This window comes from Camelus bactrianus, chromosome 27 (assembly GCF_048773025.1).
Source record: "Camelus bactrianus isolate YW-2024 breed Bactrian camel chromosome 27, ASM4877302v1, whole genome shotgun sequence".
NCBI classification, from domain to species: Eukaryota; Metazoa; Chordata; class Mammalia; order Artiodactyla; family Camelidae; genus Camelus; species Camelus bactrianus.
The window spans coordinates 23,843,386-23,856,185 of NC_133565.1; the positions used below are offsets into that span (position 1 = coordinate 23,843,386).

General features: G+C 41.3%; 1 long non-coding RNA gene across 1 annotated transcript in view; it reads left to right on the plus strand.

Annotated features, from left to right (window-relative positions):
- The window catches only part of LOC141575216 (uncharacterized), a 30,728-nt gene extending 18,368 nt beyond the window's left edge, over window positions 1-12,360 (plus strand). Inside the window, exons 2-3 of the long non-coding RNA XR_012502631.1 lie at window positions 353-477; window positions 7,544-12,360. This is a non-coding gene — a long non-coding RNA (uncharacterized LOC141575216). The remainder of the gene's footprint in view (window positions 1-352; window positions 478-7,543) is intronic.
- The last annotated feature ends 440 nt before the right edge of the window (window positions 12,361-12,800 follow it).

Sequence of the window (12,800 nt, forward strand, 5' to 3'; positions counted from 1 at the left end):
AGAACAAACAGTATTTGAGTGAAAACGCTATCAGACAGTAAGTCCCCTGGGAGCCTGTGATCTACCTGCTTCGTTCCCAGTTTCCTTAGAGCAGAGCAGCCGTATTAGGTTACTGGAGGGGGTGGGGGATGAATAAATTGACAAAATAAATTCCCAATTCGGCACTGAAGAAGTCCTTCAGGCACACAATTTAACCAGCACATACTTAAAAATATGGCTTCAGAGAAAAAAGATGCACTTTGTGCCCATAGGAAACGGACACTCTAGTGGGGGACTCAGACATGCAACAATGTAATTTTGTTGTACTGGAGTGTTGGTAGGATCCAAAATGTGTACCTTGTTTTCATCACAGACCACCTTCAAATAATACTCTTACCACCGAGAGTAATGGATTTCCACAGAGATTTGTGATCACACACTGCACAACTTCTTACTTCAGACTTGGGAACTCTGCTCTTGTGCAAGAGGACACGTGAGGTAAGCCTTTCTTTCCACCCAGCCCCAACTATACTGCATTTAGCAACGTGAAAATCTCAGATATGAGAACAAAGGACATTTGTAGCGTTCCACTCTATGGCACGTAAATTTACATTTTGTTATTTCAATGTGAAATCTGAGTGATGTGCAAAGTGGGTTGGTAGTTGTCTTGCTTAAAAACCCAGTCCTGAATTCTGCTTATGGCTGTGATGGACTAGCACATAGCAGACCAGCTCTCCCCATGAGAACGACTAGAAAAGCTGGATAATGTGTATTTTTTTAATTATACGAGGGCCTTAAATATACAGCAAGGCAGCCAGGATACAAGATGCCAGAGCCCCAAAGGAAAGGTGTTGAAGTGAATCTACTGTACCTTTTCACCCCAGTAATTTACTGGTTCCTCTACAAGATACGTGGAGAGTCTGAGAACCCAGTTAAAAACAAGAGAGGCAGAGAGGACGGGCAGAGCTTTTAGCTGTCTCACAGGGATAAGAGGACGAAGTGAGAGTTCATGGATCTTATTTCTCGAGTGCCCAAGAGCCCACTATAGAAGGGGAGAGGAGAGAGGCGACGACAACTTTTCCCCTTCACACACTGTCTCGTGTGTAATTTGTGTTGGCTGCAAGCTGGAAAAGCCAAGTAGAAAGTAGACGTTAGGGCACTGAGGGTCTGGGCAGAGCTAGGAGCAGCTTGACGGCACAAGAGAGATGGATCTTACAGTTCAGGGCGCTCCAGGTGAAGGGGCGCTGGTAAACACCCCCTGACTTGAAACAGACGCCCCTTCAAGGCTAGGAGAGTCAACTGGACTCCGTCTTCCAACACCTAGGAATCAGCCTCAGATTTGCTCAGTCCCAAATCGGTGGTCTGCTACTACCCTCAAAAGAAACCATAACCTGAAGAAAAACAATCTCTGAAATAAGAGTGTCATCCAGAGATTCTGTATACAAAATATATGGCATCTTTGCACATGTGGCCTCCATGAGTCTTCTAAAAATTATTAGGTTTTCCAAGAAAAAGGACCAAGAGAAGAAACAGACAATATAAACATACCAGAGTTGACGCAGTTATTGACGTTGGCAGACGTGGACTTTAAACATGTTGCCAAGTAAATGACAAGATGGACAACAGTTGACAAGCTGACGTATATACTGCATTCTAGACAACAAATTCCAGCCGCAAATCTCAGTGCCTGAAACAAGAATACTACACATGGGCTTTTTCCCTTCTTCCCTTTTCTGCCTTTCCTTTTGTCTTCCTTTAAAAAAAAGTGATTCTATACCCATCCCTTTCCTCGTCTTCCTTGTTTCTTTTGTTTTTCTCCCTCTTCCCCAAGATAAGCAGGACCAGCCAGTCCTGCGTGGGGAGCCCCTCAAGGCTGAGGAGTTGGCCTGGGCTGCGGGGTGTGGGCGCTAGCCCTGAATCGGCAGACAGGGCCGAGGGGGCAGCCGGGGCTGGGAGGGACCGAGGGGCTGCTGGGGACGTGACCACGACGGCAAGGCCTGTGGAGTCCAACACAAGTACACATACAGTATCTTTCTTGCCTATAAATGGTATAACCTTGCAAAAATGCATTTAAATAGTATAAACTTGCAAAAAAGTGGTGACAAGTCAGAAGAGTGGTTACCTTTCTGGAGGGTGATAGAGACTAAGGGTGCAGAAAGGGGAGGTCTGGCATGCAGATCCATTTCTAGCTTATCTAGATAATGAATTACTTGACTATGTGTTTTGGTTTGGTTTGGTTTTTTGTCGGGGGTTGCTAATCAGGTTTATTCATTTAGTTATTTTCATGGAGGTACTGGAGATTGAACCTAAGACCTCGTGCATGCTAAGCATGTACTTTAACCATTGAGCTACACCCCCCCCCCGATTATGTGGGGTTTTTTTTGGGGGGGAATCTATAAGTGAAAATTTATCAAGTTGTACACTCAATATTTGTTGTTTTCTATATGTTAGTTATATTTTAATGAACATGTCCTTGGAGTATGAATTCTGACCTGAGTTTTTTCAAACAAATTAGATTTAGCAGAAAATAAGGCAAGGAGAGTCAAGCACTTGGCAATGTGAGCGCAGGTCCAGGAGCATAAAAAAGTATGATAAATATGTAAACTATAGCAGCTCCACAAACACAATGGAAACTTCGAGGCAAGAAGTGGTGGGGGGTGGGGGATGAAGCTGGACAAGCAGGAAGGGACAAACACATGGGAAGACTTGAACGTAATACCAAGAATCATGGCTTATAAGATGAAGAAAATGGGAAACATGGAAGGGTTATGAGGGGAGGAGCGTGCCGAGCAAGCGAGTGTGCTGGTCCACGATGAAGGGCACCAGCTTCTCCTGCAGGTCCCTCAGCCCTGAGGTTGGAGGTGGTGAGAGACCTGAGCTCCAGTGTGTCTGCATGCACTGCAGCCAGTCCCCTGAGTCCCCATGTCCTTCCCTTTGTCCATGCCTGGCTTTCTTCTCTGCCTACTGGTCTGGCTGACCTATGGTGACTTTAGATCCAACTCCAGTTGCAGGGCACCAGACGTCTTCACTACGTCCTGCAGTTGCATTATGTCTAATCCCTGTTACGCACTCCTTATTCTGTATCACGCATAGCAGATCTGTTTCACTGACTGAACACTGACATAGTACTCCTGGTGGCCAGAGAGGAATGAGTGAATCAGTCTCAAAGAGATCCTGCAATGTACTATAGTGTCCACTACAATACTGGTGCTTTATTTCCAGAAATCTGATTTCCAGGATTAAGATGGCTGGTTGGAAGAATACATATGTTTTAAAATTTAAGAGATGCTCCAGAGTGCTCTCCTCCTAAGCGGTAACAATTCACATCTGTACCATGAACATAAGGATGTTTATCCCATGCTTGATTTTGCTACTTCTCTTAAGTTTCATTATCAGATAATTATAAAAATATATCTTATGATTTAATTTCATACTTCCTTCTCTGCTAGTCAATTTGAATCTCTCATGTGTGTTGGCCGTTTACATATGTTCTTTTGTGAATTTTTTTTTAACAGTTTTTGCTCATTTTTTATTGGATTCTAGGTGTTTTTCTCTTCAATTTGTAAATGTTCTTTGGACATTACAGATGTGAACTCTTTATCTGCTCTTGCTGGTAGCAATAAAAAAATTCAGTAAAAAACCTATTTTTATCATATATTAACTTCATTGATGGCATATTTTACTCTCAATATTGTATTCTATTTACATTGGAATGTTCATTTCACTGGAAATTCCTCTGGGAAATGGTATAGCAGTCCAAGTATATTTTCTGGTGATGAATAATATTCCACTGGTACCACTTATTAAATAATCCATTATTTTCCATTGATTTGACAAATAAATGTTTCTTTATTAATTTAGTTATAAACAAGGATCTACTTCTGGATTGTTTATTAATTTTACCAAAAAACCAATAAATTAGAAATGTATTTATAAATTTTTAATCTGATAAATATACATTAAATCAAAGTTAAACATCATGACTGATCAATGAAATACAAGAAGCGTTACCATTAAAATAAGGAAACAAACCACTTTTACATGTATTATTTTGAAAGTCTGAATCAATACAATAAGAAAGGAAGCAAAGTTAAAGTATTGAGTGTTAAAAAATCGAGGCAAATGTATTAATATTTGACATGATATGATTGCATATTTGGGAAGAGAATCAACTGAAAAACCATTTTAACAGTAAGAGTTTTTATAAATTGTCTGGCTAGAAAAATTAATATACAAAAATCAATTGCTTCTTAGTCACAGACAATAAAGTTAAAAATCAAATTCAGGAAAGATTCCATTTGCAAGAGCAACAAAAGATAAACAATCTGTGTCTGTTGGAAGAAACTGATAAAACTCTACTGAGAGGCATAAAGAAGAATTGGGAAATTCTATTTTGTGAAGAGTTCAACTCTTTCTAAATGTACCTATAAATTCATGATAAAATTTGGGTATCTCAAGGGCAGCAAAGAGGTCCTGGGCTCCCAGGACAAGAGGGAAGGGGAAGACCCCATCTGGAATGAAGATAAAGATTAGCTTCCACTCTTCTCCTACAGATATGTCGTAAGAAATAGTGAAATTACTTTCTTATATATTCTTTTTAATTTATACTTTCTGAATGGTTAGGTAGGCCCATTCCTCAGGAAGTCCTTAACAAGTTTGGCTTCTGAGGCAGCCCTGTAGAAGGACAGGGGTTCCAGAAGGACCTGACCTTAACTTAGAGCATGTCTGTGGGTGAGGCCAGCAAAGAGTAAATGTGAAAATATTTCCTAAGCTTATAAACTGTGCCCTTGAGCAATGTTCATGTTGAAAATGCTTGATGTCTCCACTATACCGCATTGTCATTTTCTTATTAGCTGTCTGTCTAGATCAGGGGTCAGCCCACTATGGCCCATGAGTCAAATCTGGCCTGCTGTCTGTTTTTATAAATAAAGTTTTATTGGGACACAGCCACACCCACTTATTTCCATATATTCTATGGCTGCTTTCACGCTGCAGTGGCAGAGCTGAGTAGTTGGAACAGAGACTGCATGGCCCACAGAGCTGAACACATTTACCATCTGAGCCTTTAGAGGCAAAATTTGTAAACACTTGTTCTTGACCATAAAAATATTGAGGACAAGCTCATCTCTTTCTTATTTCATTATACTCCATACTTCAGTCATATGCTGTGATTAAAAATAATTTATTTTTGTATTAATAAATTAACAGAAGGGATAGTCTTTCAATTCTTGGTTAAGTTTAGATTTTCTGGGTTTTATTATATTTATATGTATTTCCTTGACTGGTTTTAATGGAAGATGAGATGGGAGTAAATCGAAGAAGGGCAGCAAAAATTGTGGGTTGGAAATGGATAAGAGATGAGGTTGAGATAGGAAGAAAGGACTAAAGGCAAATTAAGAGAGAGAATTCCAGTAGAGATGAAAAGTGTGGCAGGGGGGCAATATACAGGAGGGGGGCTGGGAGAGGGGCAACAGCAGTGAAGTCTCCCCAAATCAAAAGATCTGAGGTTTATTTCTGTTTCCGACTCCTGTAATAGTCTACCACTTTTCCCACTCAAAATTAAACCCTATAGTTTCTTATTTTCAAATATGGAGAGACTCTTCATTTGTCTTTATTCCCAAATCCCTCACCCCTTGCTGTAAGCCACTGTTGTGCATCTTAATTGGACCCTCTAATGTCACTATTAGTCAGAATGCTTTGGGGTACAAATAAGAGAAAATCCAACTCTAATCATTTCTGGTGGGGAAAAAAAGCCCCGAAGTGTACGCTGAGGGGCTTGTAGCTCCAGTGGGTCCCATCCTCTTGGAGAGCTGAGTCTAAGGAAGGACTCAAGACTTAACCACAAGGAACTAAGGAATAGTCAGTCCGTATTTGTCCTCAAGCCTCAGCGTCCACTCCCAGAGTGATCTGAATGACATGGAAATTGATATTAACAATAACAAAAGTTATTACCACCCACAGGAGGTTAGAAATGGCAAAAATCAATGCTAGGCTGTGCTAGCCCCTGCTGGAGTCTGATGTCATTAAGAAGGCCAAGGGGGGCTTTAAATCAAGAGCAGCTTGACAGCCAGGCCATCAATTAACTCCCCAAAGCTCCAACTCCAAATACTGCTGCTTTGGAAGCTAGGGCTGCACCAGATGAATTGAGGTCCACAAACACGCAGTCCGTGACACTGACCCTTGAGTTAATTAGGCAACAGTTTTGTTGGTGGTGTGTTTTGTTTCGCTTTGTTTTGTTTCACTCTTTAAAAACAGAGTAAGAGAGGCTAAGCCAGACCAGGGAGAGAAACTCCTACTTGGGGCAAGACATTAAAACTGACTCTCTGGCTTGGTCAAGAGGAGTCCCTGATGGGTAAGTGTAATGGTGGGCAGCTCTCAGCACTGGGGGGGAAAGCGTTCCCAAACCCCTTCTGCAGATACCCTCCTCCCTTCTGTTACAGGTGGAGGACAGAAGTAAATGGAGACAGGTGAAGCCTAGGGGGCAAGCTTGAAAAAGGCTCCCCACTCAAGGCTGTCTGTCAGGTGGTTACTTGTGTCACAGGAACTGGGAACTGGGAATTACACACTCCCTGCCTCCCAGCCAAACCTGCCCTCGTTGGACCTCTCTCTTGTTGCTTTCTGAATATTTCAGATTCCTGTAAAACAACCGCGAGTTCAGGAGCCATTGTAGTGAAGGGAGAGAAAACACAGAGGTGATGAAACCACTGCACCCAGGTGTCGGTGCAGAAGCAGTGCCTTTACAAAAGAGCCTGCACCCTAAGCATTTACATGGCACAATCAGGCTTGCCTCTCTTGGCAGAATAATAAGAGCACATAGATAGTGTTTTGTTATCTGTGAAAGCAAGCTCACCTGCATCATCCAACTTGACTTACGGAGCAACAACACAGCGAGTTAGGATGAGAATGACCTCCCAGCCCCCAACTTTACAAATAAAGAGATGTGAACTGTGTCCTGTTTCCCTGCCTTCCGCTTGTGGGTTGGGGGATTGCTGGACATCAGATTCCACTAACATAAGATAGGGTTGTTGAAGGTGTGGTTTGAGAAAGGGAAGGGAGCTGCGCCCACCACACAACACACACACACACACACACACACACACACACACACACACGTGCGCACGCGCGCACACACACGCACACACTGCAGTCAGAGTAATCTTGTCAAGATGGAAATCAGAGTATGTCGCTTAGATAAGCCATAAAGAAAAGAAAGGTCTGATATGGGAAAAATGCAGTGAGGGCTCTGCCTTATGCTGCGTGATGCTGGGCAAACCCCATTCTTGCGGGTGGGAGTGCAGCTCAGTGGTAGAGCGTGTTCTTGGCGTGCACAAGGTCCTGGGCTCAATCCCTGCTGCCTCCGTGAAGGAAAAAAAATCCTGTTCTTTAGATTTTTCCTTCTAAGATGAAGCCCTCACACTATATGATGCCAGGACACTGAGCATTTACTGTGCTCCAGGCACATGCTAGAAGCAATTTATATTATCTCCTTTAACCCTTACAGAAAAACTGTGTGGTTAGAAATTATATTACCCTTATTATTTTCTTTCTTTTTTTTTTTTCACAGATAAATTCTAGGCTGGGAGAGTAAATTACTTACTTGAAATTGCACTGCTGGGAAGCGGAGAGCAAGGATAAAACAGAGGTCTGTGTGACTCCAGCGACTCCTGCAGCGTTCACCCATTTAACAAATGAGTACTGCCTGCCTCCCTTGTCCCAGACACTGCTCTAGGCTTGAGAGATAAAGCCCTGCATGGACTCTGCCTTTATGGAATTTACCATTGGAGACGGGGGGAGAGCTATTAATCAAATGAGTAAAACTGTACTTGGAAAGTAACAACTCCCCTAAGTGTCGTGAAGGATAAGCTCCCGGTGACATGAGAGAACAGAACAGGACTTCACCTCGTCCGGGAGTCAGGGAACGACTCTGCTAAGACGTGACATTTCAGATGGAGTCTGAGACATGGCTAGTGGTTAGCCAAGTGAGAGAGAGGCGATAAGCACCCCTTCCCGTGGGAGACGTGGCGTGGGCAAAGGCCCTGGGCACGGCTCCACTTATACAAACACCCCCTGGACCCTTGCAGACCTCTGGCCCTCCAGCTGACTCCCGCCAGTCAACCAGAAGAGAAACCTGTCAATCTATCTGCATATCCGTGAGAAACAATACATTTCTGTTGGAGACTAACTTTGAGTGGTTTGTTGTGCCCCCAAGATAACTACGATGGAAGGTTTGGGGGATAAGGAAGGCTTTGGTGACAGGTTTGAGCTGCCTGTGAGATATTCAGGGTAAGGGACAGAAGACCTGAAAGATTTTAACTGGATTTCTCGCACAATTCCACGGCCATTCGCTGGTAGGGAAGCCAGAGGATGTAACAGGTGACAAGTTGGTTTGTTGAAAAGGCCACTGAGCATGGAGTTTTCAAGTTCAGAGGAAAGGTCAGAGATGGAGATAAAACCCTGGGAGTTATCAGCCTACAGATAGGATGTGAAGTCCTAAGTGACGTAGAAAAGATTGCCTAGGGCTCGTGTCTTACAGTGGCTCCACCAGCCTCTGGACTGCCCAGATTAGAAGCCCTGCCCTGCTCAGTACTGACGTGTGGTCTTGGTTTTGTTTGTGCTCTCTCATTGGGTTACGGTGGATATGAAATGAGTGAATTAGCTAAGTACTGAAAACAACAGGGAAGCCACACGTTTACGAACTCTTTTAAAGGTTAGAGCGAGAAGAGGAGGGGCCTTCAGCTCAAATCTTGGGCACTGAATTCCTGGGGAGAGGCTAAACATGCAAACAGGCAGGGAGGGGAGCAGCCAGAGAAGTTCCGGGCTGTCACAGAACCCAAGGCAAGAGTTTTAAGAAGAAGAGAAGCATCAACCGGGTCAAGGGCTACTAATACATCAGGAAACATGAGTGCTTTGAAACGCTGGCTGGAATTAGCCATGGAGGGCTCTTTGGTGAGACTAGATAGACTTTTTTAATGGAGGGTTAAGGTCAGAAGCCAGGTTAGGCAGTGTTGAGGAGTGAGCAGGAGATAAAGAAATAAGGATAATAGTTCTTTTGAGAATGTTTCCTGTAACAGAGAGATGGATGACTGTTGGATTAAGGAGGATGTGTGGTCTCAGGAAGCGTTTGTTGTTAATGTAAGGAACTCACATTAGTTTTTTATTGCTAATTAACAAACTACCATAAATGTAGCCACTGAAAACAGCAACTCCTAGCTGTTGTGAGACAGTTCTGTAAGGCGGAGGTCAGGGGAGGCTCAGCCGGATTCTCTGCTGAGGCTCCCACAAGGCTGAAATCAAGGTGTCAGCCGGTCAAGGCTCCTCGCTGAAGCCTTAGGGGAGAATTTATGTCTATGCTTATTCATATTGTCCGCAGAAGTCAGTACCTTGTGGCTGTAGGTCTGGGGCCCCACACATATACCTCGTCAGTTTTATGGGAGATCAATATCATGGGTCATTTTTATAACTTCTCTGGAGATACATCTATTCAGATCCTTTGTCCTTTTCCTTATTGGTTAGTTATAAGAGCTTTTATGTGTTCTGTATACATAATCCCTTATTGGTTATGTCATTTTCAAGTACTTTCTCCCATTTTGTGAACTGTCTCTTTTTGATGATGGCCTTGAATCACAAAAGCTTTTAATTTTGAGGAAATTCTATTTATCTATTTGTTTCTTTTGTCACTTGTGATTTCGGATTTATTTCTAAAGAAACTGTTTCCTCATTCAAAATTATGAGATTTACCCTTATGTTTTCTTCTAAGATTTTCACAGTTTTAGCTTTTATTTATTTTTTTTAACATTTTTTATTGATTTATAATCATTTTACAATGTTGTGTCAAATTCCAGTGTTCAGCACAATTTTTCAGTCATTCATGGACATATACACACTCATTGTCACATTTTTTTCTCTGTGAGTTATCATAACATTTTGTGTTTTAGCTTTTACATTTAGGTCTTTAATCTATTTTGAGTTAAATTTTGTATGGCATGAGAAAGAGGTCTAAATTCATTCTTTTGCATGTGGGTGTCCAGATGTGTCAGCAACATTTGTTGGAAAGACCATTCTCTCCCTCATTTAATTATCGTGGCATAATTGTTGAAAACTAATTGATCATGTATATAACAGGACTTTCGATTATATTTATTAATCTGTAAGTCAATCCTTGGGCCAGTATGATGATTACTATAATGATTATCTTAGCTTTGCAGTGAGTTTTGAAATAGATAATTGGAGTCTTCCAAGTTTGTTCTTCTATTTTGAGATTGATTTGTCTCTTTTGGGTCCCTTTCATTTCCATAGGAATTTTATGACCAGTTTGTCAATGCCAGGAAAAAGAAAAACAGGCAGCGGAATTTTGATACAAATTTCATTGATGCTGTAGATGAATTTGGGTATAAGTGCCACTTAATAATCAAGTCTTCTGATCTATGGCAAGGAGTATCTTTCCATTTATTTAGACCTTTAATTTTTTAACAGTATTTTATAATTTTCAGCGTACAGTTCTTATAATTTAAATCTTAAATATTTTATTATTTTTGATACTATTATAAATATAATTGTCTTTAAATTTCATTTTCAGGTTGTTTATTGCTAAGGCATAGAAATTTTGTATATCAATAGTTCATTCTTTAACCTTGCTGAACTTACTTATTCTTCTAATTCTGTTTCTGTGGAGTTTTTAATATGCAAGATCTTGTCATCTCTGAATAGTGATCGTTTTATTCCAGTCTTTCCAATCTAGAAGACTTTTATTTATTTTGCTTGTCTAATTCTCCGGCAAGAAACTCTAATACAATGTTAATTGAAGCCATGAGAAGTAATTTCTTTGCCTTGCTCCCAATCTTAGGTGGAAAACAGTTTCTTACTATTAAGTATCATGTTAGCTGTGGGTTTTACATAGTTGGCCTTTATCAGTTTGAGGCATTTCCCTACGATTTCTAGTTTGTTGACTGTTTTTATCATGAAAGGATACAAGATTTTGCCAAATGATTTTTTCACCAAGTATTGAAATAGTCATGTAGTTTTTGTCCCTTATTATTAACATAGAGTATTACTTTAATTGATTTTCATGTATTAAACCAACCTTACAATCCTCAGATGAATACTACATGGTCATGGTATATAATCTTTTTAATATGTTGCTGGATTTATTTTGCTAGCATTTTGTTGAGGATTTTTGGTTCCCTGTTCCTAAGAGATATTGATCTCTTGTTTTATTTTCTTGTGAAGTCTTGGGCTGTTTCTGGTTTCTGGGTAATACTGGCCTCATGGTCTGAGTTGGGAGCAAGGCTTTATTCAGCCTGCTGTGTCTTATTAGCAAATACCCACCAGAGTCCCAATTTGCCTTTCGAAGAACAGAATCCCATGCTTCTTTATGTACATGGATATAGATGGTCATGGCCCTAATTCAGTACCATCTCTGTCTCGTGATGCTCCTTTGAGAAAACCACTTTTATCTGTGGATTGTTCTGCCCTCCTCTGGCTTCCTATAATATTCTCTTCGCCAGCTCTTCACTCGTCACTCCCAAGATACCGCATGTTTTAAATGTGCTAAACCCCTCCTGGAAAGGTGGGCCCACGGAGAGGGGTTGTTCTGAAATCCACTAGCCTTTCTTCCCCCAAGCTGACCCAGCTGATGCAGACCAAACACTGGGGACACAGGAAACACTGAGGGTGAAAGTAAAGAATGGCTGGCGGTTTTCATGGCTGATGCAGTGGTCAAACGTAATCAACCTGGAGTGCTACTGAGTGCTACACACGTGTATAGAATATAACGGAGGAGGCAGAAAGAAATGGAAGGAACCAGGCTACACCTCTCCAGTGGAGGAACTAGAGAAAAAACTATTAGATGATGCTAAAGAGGGTGTCCTTGGAACTGATTCCAAGGTAGCAGTCAGTTAGGATGCAGCTAATTGGGGAGGGGAGGGTGCAGCCTAGCCTTGAGTGGCTGTCTATATTATAGATAATAATGTTAAGTAAAACCATCTCCAACTGGGGGTACCAAAGTACTGTGAAACCACACAGATATAGGGCAAGAACAGGTTCTGGTCGATGAGGATGCAGCCGCTGAGATGAATGGTTCCGACTACATCCAAATGAGAGGATTAAAAATCCTGCTTACACCCACTTCAGGATGGACTGCTTTTCTGACTATGGCCACGGAAGGATTTGATGAGAAATATCCTTGCCTGAATTTGCGTCCTAGAAGCAACTTCTGTTTGCCACAGTCTCCACTGAGCCTCTTATTACTGGAGCCAAAAGAGTTTTTTTAGTTTGTGTGTTTGTTTTAAATCATTTTATTTGTTCTCTCTCTCTCCACATCCTCTTTTCTTATGTTACTTTCTATTTATTGTTTTTCTCTGGGTAAAGGAAGCATAAGTAAAGAAAAACATGACATCTTTTGAAAAACTTTGGCTCTTCTTTTGACACTGACCCCTGTAGCAGCCTTGGGGCAGAATTTGCTGTTACAAGGGCAATTTTAAAATCATCTTAATTAGAGTCTCTGAAGTTCAACACAATTCTTCCACTATTTGTCATTTTTAGAAATCACAGGATAAAACAAAATTAGAAGACCCTTAGCACTAAACTCAAACTGCTAAGGGCATCTACATTTTGATCTTTCTGTTTTCATTTCGTATAATAAATTTACTGGATCAGGGTTTCTAAGAACACCATATGTACAGCAGAAAGCCAAACTGAATTTTCCAGGGGATCCATCTGATTCCCCTGAGAGGCTAAGTTACCTACAACTTCAAGGAATGAAGGCTAGAAATACAGGTTAGTTCATTACTGAAGTGAAAGATGCTAAAAATAAAATGGTTAGG